Source organism: Bubalus bubalis, chromosome 19 (genome assembly GCF_019923935.1).
Source record: "Bubalus bubalis isolate 160015118507 breed Murrah chromosome 19, NDDB_SH_1, whole genome shotgun sequence".
NCBI classification, from domain to species: Eukaryota; Metazoa; Chordata; class Mammalia; order Artiodactyla; family Bovidae; genus Bubalus; species Bubalus bubalis.
This window is the reverse complement of record NC_059175.1, coordinates 14143114-14161063: the sequence shown is the minus strand read 5'-3', so window position 1 is coordinate 14161063 and position 17950 is coordinate 14143114. Positions and strand designations below refer to the sequence as shown.

Genomic DNA, 17950 nt, shown 5'->3' with positions numbered 1-17950 from the left:
TTGCCGGACAGGTGTTCAACACAATAGCTCCCTTTTCCTCCATCTGCTTCTCCTTGTGCAGTGAGGCCCTGATCCGTTTCGGGCGGCTGCTCCCCACATGTGCTCACAGCCCCACTGATGAGAAATGGCAGAAGCAGGTATTAAAGGTGGAGGTTCTGGCTTGTTGCTCTGAATGTATTAAAAACCATTCCCAGACTCCACATAAAGAGTTTTACACACATACCCAGCACATGCGATATGAGGGAGACAGAGAAGCAGACGTGGGGATAACCACAGTGAGACAAGTAACCACAACAGAAGTCTGGAGAGATGGGCCCAAGGAAAGCCGCTTTCACAGACCGGGTGATGGATCGTCTCCTCAGCAGACAGACAGACAGCTCGAGGTACTTATTTTTATAAAAAGTTGACAGAAAGAACTCCAGACATCCAGGCCCGCTCCCTGCTCAGTCCTGTGTCCAGAGCTGACTCAGCTCTCTGTTTCCCTTCGCAGGATGGTGAGTTATTCCATGCGCTCCTGCTAATTATCCCCATGCAGCTCCTTTCTTTTCTCACAGGTCGTTTAAATGTCTCCTCGTCTGGGTTAGAACTTGGGTGGATGCTGAATTCCCTTCTGTTTTTCTCCCCAGGGATGAACTTCTCATACCTAGGGTATTGTTTGTGGGGGAAAATTCTTTCAGTTTAAAGCCCCTTGAGATGATTATCCCAAGAACTTGTCTCACTAGGCTCTTGAAGAGGATTCTCACCATTTACTGAGCACACAGTAGGTGCCAGATAATTTCCATACTCTGTCTCCTTTAACTCTCATAACAATTATATAAGGTCCTTGTAAGTCCCATTATATAGATCGATAGCTTTGTGCAGTGGCAGTATCGTAGCCAATGAGGTTTATCCAAGGCGCGATTATTGCTAATTATTGCTAATTGAAAACAGATCAATAGCACATAGGACATACACAATAAATGGAAGGGAAGACAAAGCCGCATAGCATACTGATTTCCTCAGTGTTTCTTTATAAACCAGAAGACAGAGTGATATAGTAAAAAGAGCTGATTCTGGACCAGGAGACCGTAATTCTTGTGTTAACATGAAAACCAACCAGTTCTCTGGTCTGGGCAAGACATTTTACCTTTGTGCACCTCTGTTCACTTAATCTAAAAAATGCATGAATGGACTAGCAATTTCTATACCCATGGCTCCTTCTTCCTCTAAATTTCTATGTCTACTGCCTTTTTTCATACTATAGTTAATATTCATAATGTCAACCTCTCCAAGAATAAAGTCCTTAAACACAGCTAGTCCATCAGCACTGAATTGACATCCTTCATCACCCAGCTCTGGAGCACATCTAAGCCACATTTGGATAACAAATGAAGGTAGCCATAACACTTTACCTGCTCCAGGCTAATTCAGCATGCTGTCGCTTTTAAAGACAAGTTGAAGCAGAACTTCAAACCCTGTGGCATAATAACAGATTCAGTTGTTTTACTACCCTGAATCTGAAATATTTCCTGACAAAAATAGGTATTTGGTATTGTAGCTATTTATTTCCGCCCCCCAAAAAACCCCAAAACTTAGTAGATGACAACAAATATTTACTACTATCTTTCATGATTCTGAGCCTTGAAAGACTCAGCTGGGTGTTTTTCTTACATGGGGTCCCTCATATAATTTTAGCAGAATGGAGGCAGAGGCTGGGAGTCTTAAGTTAAAGGTTTTTTCATTCACATGTGTGACAAATGAGCTGAGATAACTGTGGGCTTCTTGGTCATATCTCTGTCCATGTGACTACCTCGGGCTTCCTCACAGCATGGCAGCCCTGGGGAAGTCAGAGTTCTCATATCATAACTGATTCCCCCCTCAAGTAAGCATTGCAAGAGAGCCAGTCAAAAGCTATACGCCTTCTTGTGAACTAACTTCACTTATTCTGCAGGTCACAGCATTCACAGATTAGCCCAGACTCAAATATGTGGAGGCGTGAATTCTAGTGCTCAGTGTGAGCACAGTTTTTCCCTCTAGGAATGAAGGGATGGTAGTCATCTTGGGGACAAGTTAATCTACTTGGCCTATCTCAGAGCAAAATGAACTACAGTAAAGGTCAGTTAGATTCTCAACACCTCTCTCTCTTTTCCTTACACACGCACACGCACACGTGCACATACACAAACAGTTCCAAATGATGCCAATTATAGTACCATGCTTGAACCAAAGATGATTACATAAAGTAGGAAGTACAGGTTTAATCCCATAAAGAATAGGTCACAGAAACCACTCTTCCATTTCTCTCTGAAATAATGTTAAGCTCTGTCACTGATGGGAAAGGGAAAGCAACTTAAGTGAGGAAAATGTCTTCAGAAGAAATAGTAATTGCAGGTCAGTGATCTAGTTAAGTCCATCAGGATGGACATTGAATCCCAGTTATCTTAAGAGAAATCCAGATGTACCCTTGAAACCATTCTTAAAGGAAGGTGAGCCAGCAGGATGAAGTTGCCAGACTCTATTCCAGACGTCCACACCGATAAGCAGGCCTGAGGTGTGGCAGTTTTGATGGGCAGGCTTAAGAACACTAAGAAGCAAACTGAGGATCTGGACAGTATCACTATCAGGAAAGCACATCATAAACCTCAGAATGTGACACTGCCCCAAGAAAAACAGCGACCCAGAGGCCAGCTGAAAAACTAGAGATTCTGGAGTACAAACGCAGGTCAGATAAGAAAGCAGTGGTGAGCAAAGTCTGGATGGTGTGTTGGAACCCAAGAGGGATGGCATAAACACTGGAGTTACAGGCTCCCAAAGGGCTGAGATGATCTGCAAAAGAAAATACCAGCAGCTCCCGGGGAGGAAGAAAGGCTTAGGAGTCATCAAGGAAGCAGCACAGTGACCCTTTGGCTATGGATGCCAGAGCAGAGCTAGAATTACTGTGGCTTGGAGGTGACTCTAAAGGCCCCCAAAAGAAGCATTTCTCTTCATGACTCAGAGAAAGTCAGGAATGAATTCCCTAGACACAAAACTTAAGGAGGTTTCTGGCCTCTAATTGGAATATTTAGGATTTGTCAGTCTTGAAATCTGATGGGAACTGCAAGGAGCTCTGTGGGTCTATGGGGCAGGAAGATGCAATAGAAAGTTATTTTTCTCTCTGGTTCTGCCTTCAGATGGGAATATGAGGCTTGTTCTTTAAGCTGTAGAACTTTTAACACCAGAGGTCCCAATGGGTCAATCATAGTCCACCACCCAGCAGAGGAACTAACTGGACCAATCTTCAGGTTATAGTGCTCAGTTAAACCCACCCCTCTGCCTCTTAAAGCACTCTCCCCTAATTCTGGCAATCATAAAAATCTGTAAGGCTTTTTAATTAATAATCTCATTTCTGGGAATTGGATACAACTAAACTATCCATGAGCAGGGGAAATGCATGTGCATGAAAATGTTCACAGCAGCATTATTTATAAGTAGACAAACTCAGAGCTTCTCAAACTTTGATGTGCATCTCTTAGAGGTTTTCTTAAAGGGCAGATGTAGTAGACCTGGTAGGTCTGAGTGGGGCTCTCATCTCTGCATTTCTAACAAGCTCTCAGGTGATATCCAGCTTATCAGGCCACACTTTGAGTAGCAAGGGGCTTACTTTATACGTACTGCTAAGCCTGCTGCTAAGTCGCTTCAGTCGTGTCAGACTCTGTGTGACCCCATAGACAGAAGCCCACCAGGCTCCCCCGTCCCTGGGATTCTCCAGGCAAGAACACTGGAGTGGGTTGCCATTTCCTTCTCCAATGCATGAAAGTGAAAAGTGAAAGTGAAATCACTCAGTCGTGTCCGACTCTTTGCAACCCCATGGACTGCAGTCTACCAGGCTCCTCCGCCCATGGGATTTTCCAGGCAAGAGTACTGGAGTGGGTGCCATTGCCTTCTCCGTTATATGTAACTTTAAAAAAAAAATTAAACATGTATATGACTAAATAAATGATAGGTAGGTACACCTCCTCCATGGAATACTGAAATGGATGTTAAAATGATTTCAAAAACAAGCAATGTGAAAAAGTGTTTATGACATACACTAAGTGAGGTATGGATGTGAGAGTTGGACTGTGAAGAAAGCTGAGCGCCGAAGAATTGATGGTTTTGAACTGTGGTGTTGGAGAAGACTCTTGAGAGTCCCTTGGACTGCAAGGAGATCCAACTAGTCCATTCTAAAGGAGATCAGCCCTGGGTGTTCTTTGGAAGGACTGATGCTAAAGCTGAAACTCCCGTACTTTGGCCACCTCATGCGAAGAGTTGACTCATTGGAAAAGACCCTGATGCTGGCTGGGAGGGGTTGGAGGCAGGAGGAGAAGGGGACAACAGAGGATGAGATGGCTGGATGGCATCACTGACTCGATGGACTTGAGTCTGAGTGAACTCCGGGAGTTGGTGATGGACAGGGAGGCCTGGCGTGCTGCGATTCACGGGGTCGCAAAGAGTTGGACACGACTGAGCGACTGAACTGAACTGAACTGAAAAGAAAAACACAGGATACAAAATTGTATACATATTAGGATTGCAATTGTAAAAAAAAAAAAAAAATAGGAAAAACATTGGAAGCAAATCCAAAATTAACTGAATGGTTCTTTTAGGATACTGAGATTATGTATTTCCCCCTCATTTTCAAGTTTTCCATCATGTTGCCACATTACTTTCATAGTCTAAAAATGCTGGTAAACCGGGGAATATTAGGTAATCATACATCCTGCTTTTCTAGAATAGTCTCAGGTGCCTGTTGTCTCTACACAATTATTAATAGTGGTCCCTTCACTCCCAAAATGCTTTATGTAGTTGATAAATTCTGTGGCCATATTAGATACAGGAATGTCTAGAGGCTAGTTACGTGCTTTCTCTGTTACTCCAAAGCATGTGAAAAGCTGAACTGAAATGCCTGGAGAGAGTAGGCAGGGGATGGGGGGAGGTCTCTGATGTGTACATTGTTTCAGTTGATTTTTTAGAGCAGTTTAGGTTCACAGCTAAATTGAGAGGAAGTACAGACATTTCCCATATACTCCCTGTCCCCACACAGGCACAGCCTCACCTACTGTCAACATACTCCCCCACTACAACTGAACCCACACCCAGACATCACAGTCACCAAAAGACCACAGTTTACCCTAGGGTTCACTCTTGCTGTTGTACATCCTACGGGTTTGGACAAAAGTATAATGCGTGACATGTGTCTACCGTTACAGTCTCATACACAATCGTTTAATTTCACTTTCCTAAAAATCCTCTTGCACATTTGTTATAGGTGTATTTAGGTTGTGATATAAGACCTCAATAGTATATGCATTAAAAAATGTCTGACACAACCATGAAAGCTAGCAATTTTTTAACAGGGAGAGAGGAAGTCAGGCAAATGTTTGCTGTGCTTTTTAAAACTCTTGGTTTTCAGTTAGCTCTTTCTGATCTTTTCTAACTGCACACCAGGAGTCAGCTCATAAGATGAAATCCTACACATCTTAGGGCTGTGATTTTTCTCCTGCTGCTGCTGATCCTCTAAGATAGTAGAGGTAATGTTTGAAAAGGCTGATGATTTGATTCCTTTTTGCTGCTTTTGCTAATACGTGAAATTTTTAGAGCCAGGTTTTTTTCATTGCTGCCTTAAACCACGTAACTTACTAGTCTTTTACTTTATACCTTATAAACCTGAATCAAACTAATGCTACTACTTATCAGTTAAATATTTTTAAAGTATTAAGAGGAAAACTTCAAAACAATTGAATTAACTAAATACAAGCCAGGTTTCCCTATAGCAAATTCTAAGGCACATTCCAATTTCACTGACTTGGAATTTTATCATACAGAATATTATCTTCAAAAATGTAAGCAATCAAAAACAATATGTGAGCCACGAAAAAAAAAAAAACGTGAGCCATCAATTGCAGCTTGGAAAATATCTTATAAATACACCTTCTGTTGTAATTATTTCATACAAATTGAATTTAACTTGCAATGTTATATCTTTTATCTTTATGAGATTCATTAATTTTTTTATTCTTACAGAAATTGATATATGTTTCTCTCTCTCTCTCTCTCTCACACACATACACACACCCCCCCCTGGTGTGAAACACTCTAAGTCCTAGGCCCAAACTATTTGCTGTAAGTCCTTGTCTGCTAGTGATTAGGTAGGTGGGAGAATGACGGTCTTTGTTCTTTTGCTCCCTCTGGTGTATATTCCATTTCACCTGTGTAGAGCTAAACTTACACCCCAAGGACAAATGACACTTAGGTGAATGACAATAGGTGGTTCTAAATTGAGAACAGCTATTCAGTATGGGTGTAAGTTCTGATTGATGGTGCATTTAGAAGCAAAAAATAGAAGCCCATGGAGTGGATACTGGACTTCACCTTTCAGGTCATTTTAAAGAATAGTGAAAGACAGACAGGAGAGTGAGAGGCAGTAGTTTGCCATTCCAGGAAAATAAAGGAAAGAAAAAGACAACAGATAAAGCTGAAAAGCAATGCCCTCAGAGTATACAAGAAACAGAATAAGAGTGAAATAGAGTGTGAACAAACTCCAGAAAAAAAAAGTTTAAAAATGCTTAGGGGACAAAGTGTTACTAAAGAAAGGAAATCCTAGCTTGTGAGACTTAACGTGAAACAAGAAGATAAAAATCCTTTATACAATCAGCAAACAAAAGCAAGGAAATATAAATTCTCAAATCCCATGGAGAGCCTGGAAGGGAAGTCAGCGAGACAATGCAGAACATGCAGTTGAGAGGATAAATCATTTCTTTACCTCACTCTACACAAAAAGAAGATAAGGGCCAGGGTGAGACATATTTTCCAGCAAAAGGGTAGGGAATTGTTGAAATGCTTTTTCCTTACCACAAAAAACTAACAAAACACCCAATTCCAATGAACAGGATTCTCTCAGAAAGACAATCCATTCCTACAGCAAACACGGGTGAGGTCTGTGAAGGTGGAAGGAAAAGAGGCTGCCCACTCTGACACCACATGAAATATCTGTCAACTCACTGTTGAAGGAAGATCAATAAGGACCTTAGAATTTGTGGAAGCAGCCTCTCTTGAGGGAAGACACTGGGGTTTTCTCGAGGTGCGGTCTGAGTAATTGGCAAGTTGGATCACTGGAACACTGAGACCATGAGTCTCTCACCCATAACCACAATTTTGAGAGGGAAATTAAGATTGTTTAAAGAATCAAATTTACTTAAAAACATTTACTTAAATGTCTCGGCATGTACTTAAAAACAGTACACACACACACAAAAGACCTGGATTCCAAGAAGTAGAAGTCCACCAAGGTCTTACAGGCTTGAGGGAAAACAGAAATGCCTGACATGATATTGAGGCCAAAAATATTTCCCCTTGGCCAAAAAGCATTTAAAGTTCATTTCTCATAATGAAACACAAGTTTGGCACATATACAGAATGTTTATTTTTTCAAATGGCTGAAAAAGTAGGTAACCAAAACATACAATGTCAATGAACCATGTCCATTCATTTATCCTGGCTATGGATAATCAGATATGGAGTACCCTGAAAGCAATCATGTGAGTGACCTGAATAATTGCATTGGGGCATTTTTGTAGTTGGGCCTTAGAACCACTCTTAATTCTTGTCTCTAACAAATTGTCCTCATTGTTCACCTGCAAAATGGACTCTGTGATAATACTGCTTTTCTCTATACTGGCTTTTTTTTTTTTTTTAATGCTCTGAAAAAGGTCTAAGCTTTTCTGAGATGCAGTTTTGAAAACAACAAGAGGCTTGGCAATCCAATTCAAATTAATTTGTATACAAACTTGAGTTTCAATGATACAGACAGAAAAGGAAGTGTTTTTGGTTTTGCTTTGTGTGTGTGTGTTTTACTGAGTGACTTTTCTTGAGAAATCTTTCCTACTTAGAAAAAAAGCCATTAAAGAGTTTTCACAAGCTGGAGGGAGTCTTGCCAACATCTTCATTTTCCTCTTTCTTTACCTCCTTGGTTTCTGATTGATTTAGAATTTTTCAATTTGTAAAAGAAAGATGCAAGTACTGTGGGTACAGGCAAATACAATTTGCATTTTCCCTGGTAAAATGCATATTTCCTTCCCACAGTTAGAGAGCGGTCTAGAGCACGAAAAGAAGGCCATCTCTCTGACTGGGGCACAAATAAATAGTTAAAACCTTTTGATGTGCATGAGCAGACAGCTTAAAGATTACTGATAGAGACTTTCGTGCTCTTTGATGCACTGTGTGGAAATAGTTTTTTCCTTAAACCAAAATAATAATAAAAAATAATATTGGTAAAATAGTGGTTAAAAACTGAAGCTTAGGGGAATATTTAATTTGTACTTAGGTGGTTATGTTTCTTTAAAAATCTGTTTAGACTGTGTAAACATACATTTTATTAAAATGTCCTTTTTATATCCCTTTTATCTTTCTTTTTTTTTTTTTTGGATAGTACTATGATGGCCAAAGAAATGGCCCTTAATTTTTCTATGTGACCAATGAAAACCAAAGTTAAGTATACTCAGAATTATTCTATGAAGGTTTGTTGCCCAACAGACGTGTTTCTGGCGAGCAAGCTGCGAATGTCTTTAAACTGCATGTTTGCCTGGTGTTTAGTTCTAAACTCCAACATATTAGTCTATTTCATTAAATCATAAAACCTTTTAGAAACAAGAAAAAAACTGCTGTTATTTCCAAAGAATAAAAGGTAAGAAAAGACATATAAAGTATGGTTTCCTCGTTTTTGTTAAGATTACAATTTTAATTTGTTATGGAACACTTCTGTTAAACCAGGAAATCCAGCTATAACTCAAATTTGTTGCATTATTTGAGATGAACATACTTTTAGTTTGTAGTGAATCTCCTTATTCAAAAGTTATTCGGAATGAAAAACCCAGTCTAGAAAGTGAACCTTATAGTTTGCATTTTTAAAAGAACTAATTTGCTGGTAGGAAATTCTTCTTAGATAAACCACACTGACTTTTCAAATGCTATTTTTTAAGAAGACCCTAAGGGTCATTTGTCTGTAAAAATAAGGACTAGGCTGCCTCCAGGGGCCGTGCCTTTCCTTTACTCTCGCCCAGGCATTCCAGTCAATCAGAGCAGGGCCCATCCTCTGGCCCCCTTTGCCTACACACATCACACCTAATTTTGGCCAATTTCCCCTCTAATCTTCATCTTCCCTTGTTCTTCCTTTGTTCTCTTCTCAGTTTTCTAAAGGAAAAACTATAGCATTTAATTTGATAAGTAGATAAAAATAAAATTCCCTTTCAGCTTTTAAAAACTGCTTCCTAAATGTACAGGAAAACCTTAAATTGTGAAATGTCAAAATGTCACTGAGATGACTATCTGTTTAAAGATACATGTTATTTTATATACATACACACATAATAAAGTTATACCCTATTCATTAGAAATTCATTAGGAATTTACAATAATTCAACCTGGTTGAGATCAGAATTTATCTTTTTAGTTTTTAGAAATGATTTTACATGGAAGTAATACCATAAAAGATAATAGCATTAAGTTTAAATTACTTAAGACTGTCTAAGGCCAAATGAATATTGTTTTCTACTCAACAGAAAGCGTCCAATAAGAAATCTTGGTAACCTTTTCTTAGCAGCTAATGTGAGTTATTTTTTATTTTGAAAGCAAGACCTACATACCTTTTGAAAAATACCTGTGTAACCAGTTAGACTGTTACATCTCTTTTTCACAGTGTGATGAAAGAAAAAAAAAAACAGACTTTGAAGTTAAATCTGTTTGACCCCTGGCTCTATCGCCCACTAATTTAATAGCTTTGGACAAACTACTTCTCCAAGCCTCAACTCTCTATCCATAAATAGGGATACTAATACCTGCGCCAGTGACTTGTTTTAAGTGTGCAGTGCTAGATCCCTACTCTGAGATTAGTCGTGTACATTTCCTGCCTGTCCCTGAGCTCTTGGTGACCAGTTTCTTCACGGTGATCTGAAGAGAGGAGATGCAGAAAAAGGACGGAGGAGGGGAAGCTTTCGTCAGCTGGTGTTAATGAGCTGACTCAAATACAGTTGAAAGAAGAGTGATATACCTCCCTACCAACAGTGCGGCATTCCAGAATGTTTTTTCTCAACTGTGATTAGAGCTTCTTTTCCTCTCCAAGATGAGTTTTAAATGAATAAAAATGCTGAAGGGTATGGAAAGCTATGAGATAATTGGCAGTGCAATTATTACATGCCCAACGTATCTTGGGAATGACCCTTCAATACCAAGGTATGGGCTTCCCTGTGGCTCAGCTGGTAAAGAATCCGCTTGCAATGCAGGAGACCTGGGTTCGATTCCTGGGTTAGAAAGATCCCCTGGAGAAGTGAACAGCTACCCACTCCAGTATTCTGGCCTGGAGAATTCCATAGACTGTATAGTCCATGGGGTCGCAAAGAGTTGGACATGACTAAGCAAGTTTCACTTCACTATGATCCTCTAACATAGGTTCATTCATTCATTCATCAATCATTCAACTAGCATTTATTATGTGCCTGTCAAGTCCCCAGAACTGCACTGGGTATTCAAAGATTTAGCCCTCAGGCACATTACAGCGTCATTTACAGACATATAAACAAGCACCCTAAAGTCCTGGCACTCAAAGTGCAGCCTGTGGGCCAGCAACATTGGTATCTCCCGGGAGCTTGCTAGAAATTCAGCATCTTGGTCTCTTTTAACTTTGGTTAAGAAATAAGTATTGTCTCACTGTGACCGATGATCTTATTTGACCAAGTATTTCAAAGTTTTTTGACAAACTTCCAAAATACCAAATTTTAATTAACATTCTTTTGACTTCCAGCTAACTTTGGGATACTTTAGAGGGCATCTCAGAGAGAAATGTTTAACATATTATTTGGTATATTAAATTACAAAAAGTCCATTACTACACGAGCAATAAACTGACTTAAGATATACTATACAGATGAATGTTATTAATACAGACATTCTAAAAATTATATAAAGTTTCTAAAATTTGGATAAGTCCTGGTATAATGCTATAGTTATAGTTGTTATCTTAAAAAGTTGTATGTCACAACAGTAACCAAGCTTCTATATCAATTACACTGTAATCAGATGTCTAAACGTGCCTTTTCAGTCTTTTGTCATTCATAGACAATTATTATTGTACTCTGATGGTGTTACAAAAATGCTTTATCTTCAGGAAGATTCATAGAAAGACTACGGAAGCAGTTACAACAGTTCCACATTAAGATGATGTCTGCGCAGGAATTCCAGCACAAACCTACCTAAAACAAGAAGCTGTCCTGTCCTTGGGGCCCTCAGATCAGGCATCGAAAGATTTTTACTTCCTGACAGGGCAGAGTTGATGCCCCTATTTAGCCCTGAAGCAGCTACAGAAAATGGACTATCCCCCTCTGCTTCTCAAAAGATTATGGGAGTAAAATTTCTAAGTGGGGAATGAAACGGAAGGGAAAGGGGCAGGGCACAACCTTAAAGAATGACAGCCATCGAGGACACAACGCACACTGGTTAGAACCAACTAGGTCCAAGATGGCGGATGACTGATTTCCACTGAACCTTGAGCCTTAATACACTTTCACACTACATGAGCAAGCCCCCACAACACACCCACAGGGGACATTTCCAAAGCTAACCATAAAAGGCCCAAAAGTGGGCAGTGGCCCAAATTCCTGGAAATCTCTGTCTCTTCCCCAAAATAGCTGGAATACTCTTCCCACTCATTAGCTTATGAAACTACCCACCCACTATAAAAACTGACAACACCTTGCCCTGGCCCCTCTCACTTTCTGAGATCGCCCACACTCAGTCTCTGGAGTGTTTATCTCCCTAAATAAACCTCTTTCACTTAATGAAAAAAAAAAGAAATTCAGTATGTGAGGCCCCAATTTGGGCCTAATGAATCAGAATCTGCATTTTAACAAGGTTACAAGGTGATTTGTATGTACATTATAACTTTAAAAGTAGCACTTTAAATGGGACCTAATTAAAAGCTTTTGCACAGCAAAGGAAACCACAAACAAAATGAAAAGACAACCTACAGACTGGGAGAAAATATTGGCAAACAATGCTACAGATAAGGGATTAATTTCCAAAATATAAAAAGTTTAAAATATATATATAAAAACAACAACAAAAAAAAAACAATAAAAAATGGGCAGAAGACCTAAGTACACATTTTTTTGAAGGAAGACATACAGATGGTCAACAGATACATGAAAAGATGCTCAACATCACTAATTATTACAGTGATGTAAATCAAAACTACAATAAGTATTACCTCACATCAGTCACAATGGTCATCATCAAAAAGTTTACAAATAATAAATGCTGGAGAGGGTGTGGAAAGAAAGGAATCTTCCTACACTGTTGGTGGGAATGTAAATTGGTGTAGCCACTATGGAAAAGAGTGTAGAGATTCTTTAAAAAACTAAAAATAGAGCTACCATATTATCCTGCAATCCCACTCCTGGGTGTATATCTGGAAAAAACTCTAAAGATACATGCACCCCAGTGTTCACAACAGCACTATTTACAATAGCCAAGACACACAAGCCACCTAAGTGTCCAGGGACTGATGAATGGGAAAAAACGATGTGGTATATACATACAATGGAATATTATTCAGCCATAAGAATGATATAATGCCATTTTCAGCAACATGGATAGACCTAAAGATTATTACGTAAGTCAGAGAAAGACAATATCATATGATATCACTTACATGTGAAATCTTAAAAAATGATATAAACACACATTTATAAAACAAAAATAGACTCACAGACATAGAAAACAAACTGATGGTTATGAGAGGGAATAGAGGGGGCTGGAGATAAATTAGGAGTTTGGGATTAACAGACATACACTACTGTATATAAGATAGCTAACCAATAAGGACCTACTATATAGCACAGAGAACTATATGCAATGACTTATTATAACCTATAATGGAAAAGAATCTGAAAATATACACAAGAGTATAATTGAATTACTTTGCTGTACACCTGAACCTAACAAAACACTGTAGTTCAGTTCAGTCACTCAGTAGTGTCCAACACTTTGCGATCCCATGGACTGCAGCATGCTAGGCCTCCCTGTCCATCACCAGCTCCTGGAGTTCATTCAAACTCATGTCCATTGAGACAGTGATGCCATCCAACCATCTCATCCTCTGTTGTCCCCTTCTTCTCCCACCTTCAAACTTTCCCAGCATCAGGGTCTTTTCTAATGAGTTAGCTCTTCACATCAGGTGGCCAAAGTATTGGAGTTTCAACTTAAGCATCAGTCCTTCCAATGAATGTTCAGGACCGATTTCCCTTAGGATGGACTGGTTGGACCTCCATGCAATCCAAGGGACTCTCAAGAGTCTTCTCCAACACCACAGTTCAAAAGCATCAATTCTTCGGGGTTCAGCTTTCTTCACAGTCCAACTCTCACATCCATACATGACCACTGGAAAAATCATAACCTTGACTAGACGGACCTTTGTTGACAAAGTAATGTCTCTGCTTTTTAATATGCTGTTTAGGTGCACCAAAACTTTCCTTCCAAGGAGTAAACGTCTTTTAATTTCATGGTTGCAGTCACCATCTTCAGTGATTCTGGAGCCCAAAAAAATAAAGTCTGCCACTGTTTCCTCTGTTTCCCCATCTATTTGCCATGAAGTGATGGGACCAGATGCCATGATCTTAGTTTTCTGAATGTTGAGCTTTAAGCCAACTTTTTCACTCTTCTCTTTCACTTTCAGAAGCTCTTTAGTTCTTCACTTTCTGCCAGAAGAGTGGTGTCATCTGCGTATCTGAGGTTATTGATATTTCTCCCAGCAATCTTGATTCCAGCTTGTGCTTCATCCAGCCCAGCTTTTACCATGATGTACTCTGCATATAAGTTAAATAAGTAGGGTGACAATATACAGCCTTGATGTTCTCCTTTTCCTATTTGGAACCAGTCTGTTGTTCCATGTCCAGTTCTAACTGTTGCTTCCTGATCTGCATACAGATTTCTCAGGAGGCAGGTAAGGTGCTCTGCTATTCCCATCTCTTTAGGAATTTTCCACAGTTTACTGTGATCCACACAGTCAAAGGCTTTGGCATAGTCAATAAAGCAGAAATAGATGTTTTTCTGGAACTCTCTTGCTTTTTCCATGATCCAGCGGATGTTGGCAATTTGATCTCTGGTTCCTCTGCCTTTTCTAAAACCAGCTTGAACATCTGGAAGTTCATAGTTCACATATTGTTGAAGCCTGGCTTGGAGAATTTTGAGCATTTCTTTACTAGCGTGTGAGATGAGTGCAATTGTGAGGTAGTTTGAGCATTCTTTGGCATTGCCTTTCTTTGGGATTGGAATGAAAACTGACCTTTTCCAGGTGGCTTCTGCTGAGTTTTCCAAATTTGCTGGCATATTGAGTGCAGAACTTTCACAGCATCATCTTTTAGGATTTGAAATAGCGCAACTGGAATTCTATCACTTCCACTAGCTTTGTTTGTAGTGATGCTTCCTAAGGCCCACTTGACTTCACATTCCAGGATGTCTGGCTCTAGGTGAACGATCACACCATCGTGATTATCTGGTTCATGAAGATCTTTTTTGTACAGTTCTTCTGTGTATTCTTGCCACCTCTTAATATCTTCTGATTCTGTTAGGTCCATAACATTTCTATCCTTTATTGTGCCCATCTTTGCATGAAATGTTTCCTTGGTATCTCTAATTTTCTTGAGGAGATCTCTAGTCTTTCTCATTCTATTGTTTTCCTCTATTTCTTTGCACTGATCTCTGAGGAAGGCTTTCTTATCTCTCCTTGCTATTCTTTGGAACTCGGCATTCAAATGGGTATATCTTTCCTTTCCTCCTTTGCTTTTCGCTTCTCTTCTTTTCACAGCTATTTGTAAGGCCTCCTCAGACAGCCATGCTGCTTTTGCATTTCTTTTTCTTGGGGATGGTCTTGTTCCCTGTTTCCTGTGCAATGTCACAAACCTCTGTCCATAGTTCATCAGGCACTCTGTCTATCAGATCTAGTCCCTTAAATCTATTTCTCACTTCCACTGTATAATAGTAAAGGATTTGATTTAGGTCATACCTGAATAGTCTAGTGGTTTTCCCTACTTTCTTCAATTTAAGTCTGAATTTGCAATAAGGAGTTCATGACCTGAGCCACAGTCAGCTCCCAGTCTTGTTTTTGCTGACTGTATAGAGCTTCTCCACTTTTGGCTGCAAAGAAATCCAAGATCAAAGTGTCAGTAGTCTTGGTTCCTTCTGAGGGCTAAAGGAGAATCAGTTCCATGCCTTTCTCCTGGCTTCTGGTGGCCTTTGTCATCCCCTGGCTTGTAGATGGTGTTCTTCTGTGTCTTCACCTGGTCTTTCCTCTCTGCAAGTCTATCTAAAACCAAATTTAGTCTTTTTATAAGGACACCAGTCATTTTGCATTAGGGCTCACTCTAGTGACCACATCTTAACTTGACCATCTGCAAAACTCTATTTCGAAATAAGGGACTGGGATTAGGACTTCAACATGTTTTGGGGGGACAAAACGTAATCCTTAGCATGACCTTTGACCCCTCAACTTGAAAATGATTAGGTATTAGTGAAACAAGCTGGGCATTTCAGGTGGTAGAACCAGAGTTAGTAAAGGCTTAAGGAATCACACCTCTCAGTAACCACAGTTGAAGGATAAGAGCAAATGGAAGGTGAGGGAAGGAAGGAGGCAGATTTACTAGAAGACTAGGTAAGTCTAAAAATGCTGCAACAGAATTGAACTTTTCATTCTGTAGGCAATGGAGACCCAAATGGAGGGCTCCAACCTTCAGTGATGTGGCCCGGTTTCCAGCTCCCTGGAAGCAGGATGCAGAGTAGACTGAGCTGGCCTCTGGAGTCAAGTCACCAGTGAAGAGGTCACTACATTGGTCTCTGTGAGAGATGAGGAGGGCCTGAGCTGAGGCAAATTCAAATAGGATGAAGAGTGGGGGAAATGAGAGTCATGAGGAAATGGTGATGTCAGCCCTGGGTTTGTTGCTTAGTCTGCTTATGTGGGAAATACCTACCTCAGGGGGAGCATGTTAGACTTGGGACTTGTGTTCCTTCAAGAAGAGAGTTTGGTCCAATGAGAAAGCAAAACAAAGGATGCTCCCCCTCTCTACCCCCAATCCCCGGTAATCAACCTACAAACACAGCAGCAGAGCTTCCTGGCAATATTCAGACAAAGTTGCAGCAGGAGAAACACTCATGACCCTTCTGGGATTCAGATCAAAGAGTAAAGAGGAAGAACCTGGAATGAAAGGCAGTCTCTATCTCACCAGAAACTTTAGGAATCAACTTAGAATCTTATCTTCCCCAAACCTTGGAGGTGAGCCAGCTCTTAAAGAAGGGTATTGGAAGAAAAACACCCAAGTATCAAATGGCTCAGACGATTTGATAAACACGTGTGCTCGCTGGGAGGCAGGGCTGCTCTGGGAGTCCCTTCATGGCTGGGAAGTTAGAGAGCATTGCTCTAGTCCACGTTCAGTCTCACTCTTTGTAAGCCCTTGGTTCTGCATCCACTTACCTGCTGAACACAAGGTATGGCGGCCTTGGACTGTGGTAAGGCAAGCCTCAGAGTGATGCAGAAAGCTCCCAAACTGCACCTGGTTCTCATAGGGTCCTTGAGCCAAAGTCCTGTCCTAAGCTGACAGACAACACAGACAACTTAAGGGACAAAGAGAAATGACACAGCAGCTAAAAATGAGAAATTTCTCATGATTACACCCTCCTAGCTTAGACACTTTTTCTGTAAAAGTCCAGATAATAAATATTTTAGATTTTGTGGGCCACATGCACTCTCTATTCCATATTATTTGCTTTTAGTGTGTTTTTTTTCTAACAGCACTTTAAAAATATAAAATATCATTTTTAGTTTGTGGGCTGCATGATATCAGGGTACAGATGATAGTTTGCTGACCCCTGGCTTAAAGCTGACCCATGAAGCCATGGAAAACAACAGATATGCAATCTATCTTGCTTAATCACTTGAGACATTTGAGTTTTTATTCTCACCTCTTTCCACCATAGAGTCTGATTAATTGGGCTCTTGCAGTTAGCTGACTTGAGAACTCTCCAAGAATTCAGAAGCAAGGCTTGTGTGGCCTGCCCTCTTATAAACAAACACACTCTAAGGTCTGAGGTGCAAAGTGATTGATGTACAGGAAGCAAAAGGCCTCTAGTCTTCCACTCACTACCGTAAAACCCTGAGCACTATCTTTTTTTTTTTTTTTTTTTTAACCTTTTGGCCTCACCCTGTGGCACATGCGATCTTGGTTCCCCAACCAAGGATTGAACTTGCATCCCCTCCATTGGAAGCGTGAAGTCTTAACCCCTGGACAGCCAGGAAAGTCCCACGAGCACTAGTAAGGAAAGAGGAGCCCCACTGAGAAGCATAAGAAAAGGCCTGCCTCTGAGATGGCATGACTTTACGTTCCCCAAACAGTCATGCGTTATGCTTCCAATTAGCTCCAGCCCTCCCTACATCCTGCAGGGAAACTCTTGGCCAGTTCACACGTGTTAGGTGTTACATTAGCAGCACACATCATGGTATCGATACAACAGGCCTGGTGTTTGCTTTCTGACTCATGGACATGGTTTCTGTGGAACTACGAGCATGCAACCCCAACAATGCCCAGTCTGTTCAAGGTACAGACTATTTTAGGAGTGTCTGGCTTAAAGCAGAGTAGATTAAATGGAAATAATCAGAGAAAGAAGAATTACAAAAAAAGTTTTATGGATAGATCTCAGTTCCAAACCCAAATTTCTATTCTAACATCAAACAATGCAGATACTACTGTGAATTTATATGGATGCAATGGGGTGAATTGGAGTTAGTAAACTCTAGCATATATGCAAAGACAACAATATATGATAAACAATATGGCCCTGGGTGTTTGCGGTATTTTATCCTAGAAGCATTGGTAGAACAGTTGATTTGAGCATATGCAAAGACAGATATTTGCCT

At 40.2% G+C, this 17950-nt stretch overlaps 1 long non-coding RNA gene and 1 pseudogene across 7 annotated transcripts in view; one reads left to right on the top strand and one right to left on the bottom strand.

Annotated features, from left to right (window-relative positions):
- LOC112580606 overlaps positions 1 to 17950 on the bottom strand; it is a 47228-nt gene that overhangs the window by 17386 nt on the left and 11892 nt on the right. For 3 of the 7 annotated variants that reach the window (XR_006546489.2, XR_006546491.2, XR_006546487.2), the window contains 2 exons: positions 16511 to 16630; positions 15110 to 15349 (listed from right to left, as the gene is read on the bottom strand). This is a non-coding gene — a long non-coding RNA (uncharacterized LOC112580606). Of the gene's footprint in view, positions 1 to 15109; positions 15350 to 16510; positions 16631 to 17950 lie in introns of those variants that run through there. The other 4 variants (XR_006546492.2, XR_006546493.2, XR_006546490.2 and 1 more) reach the window with 2 other exon arrangements.
- LOC112580710 lies at positions 850 to 998 on the top strand (annotated as a pseudogene).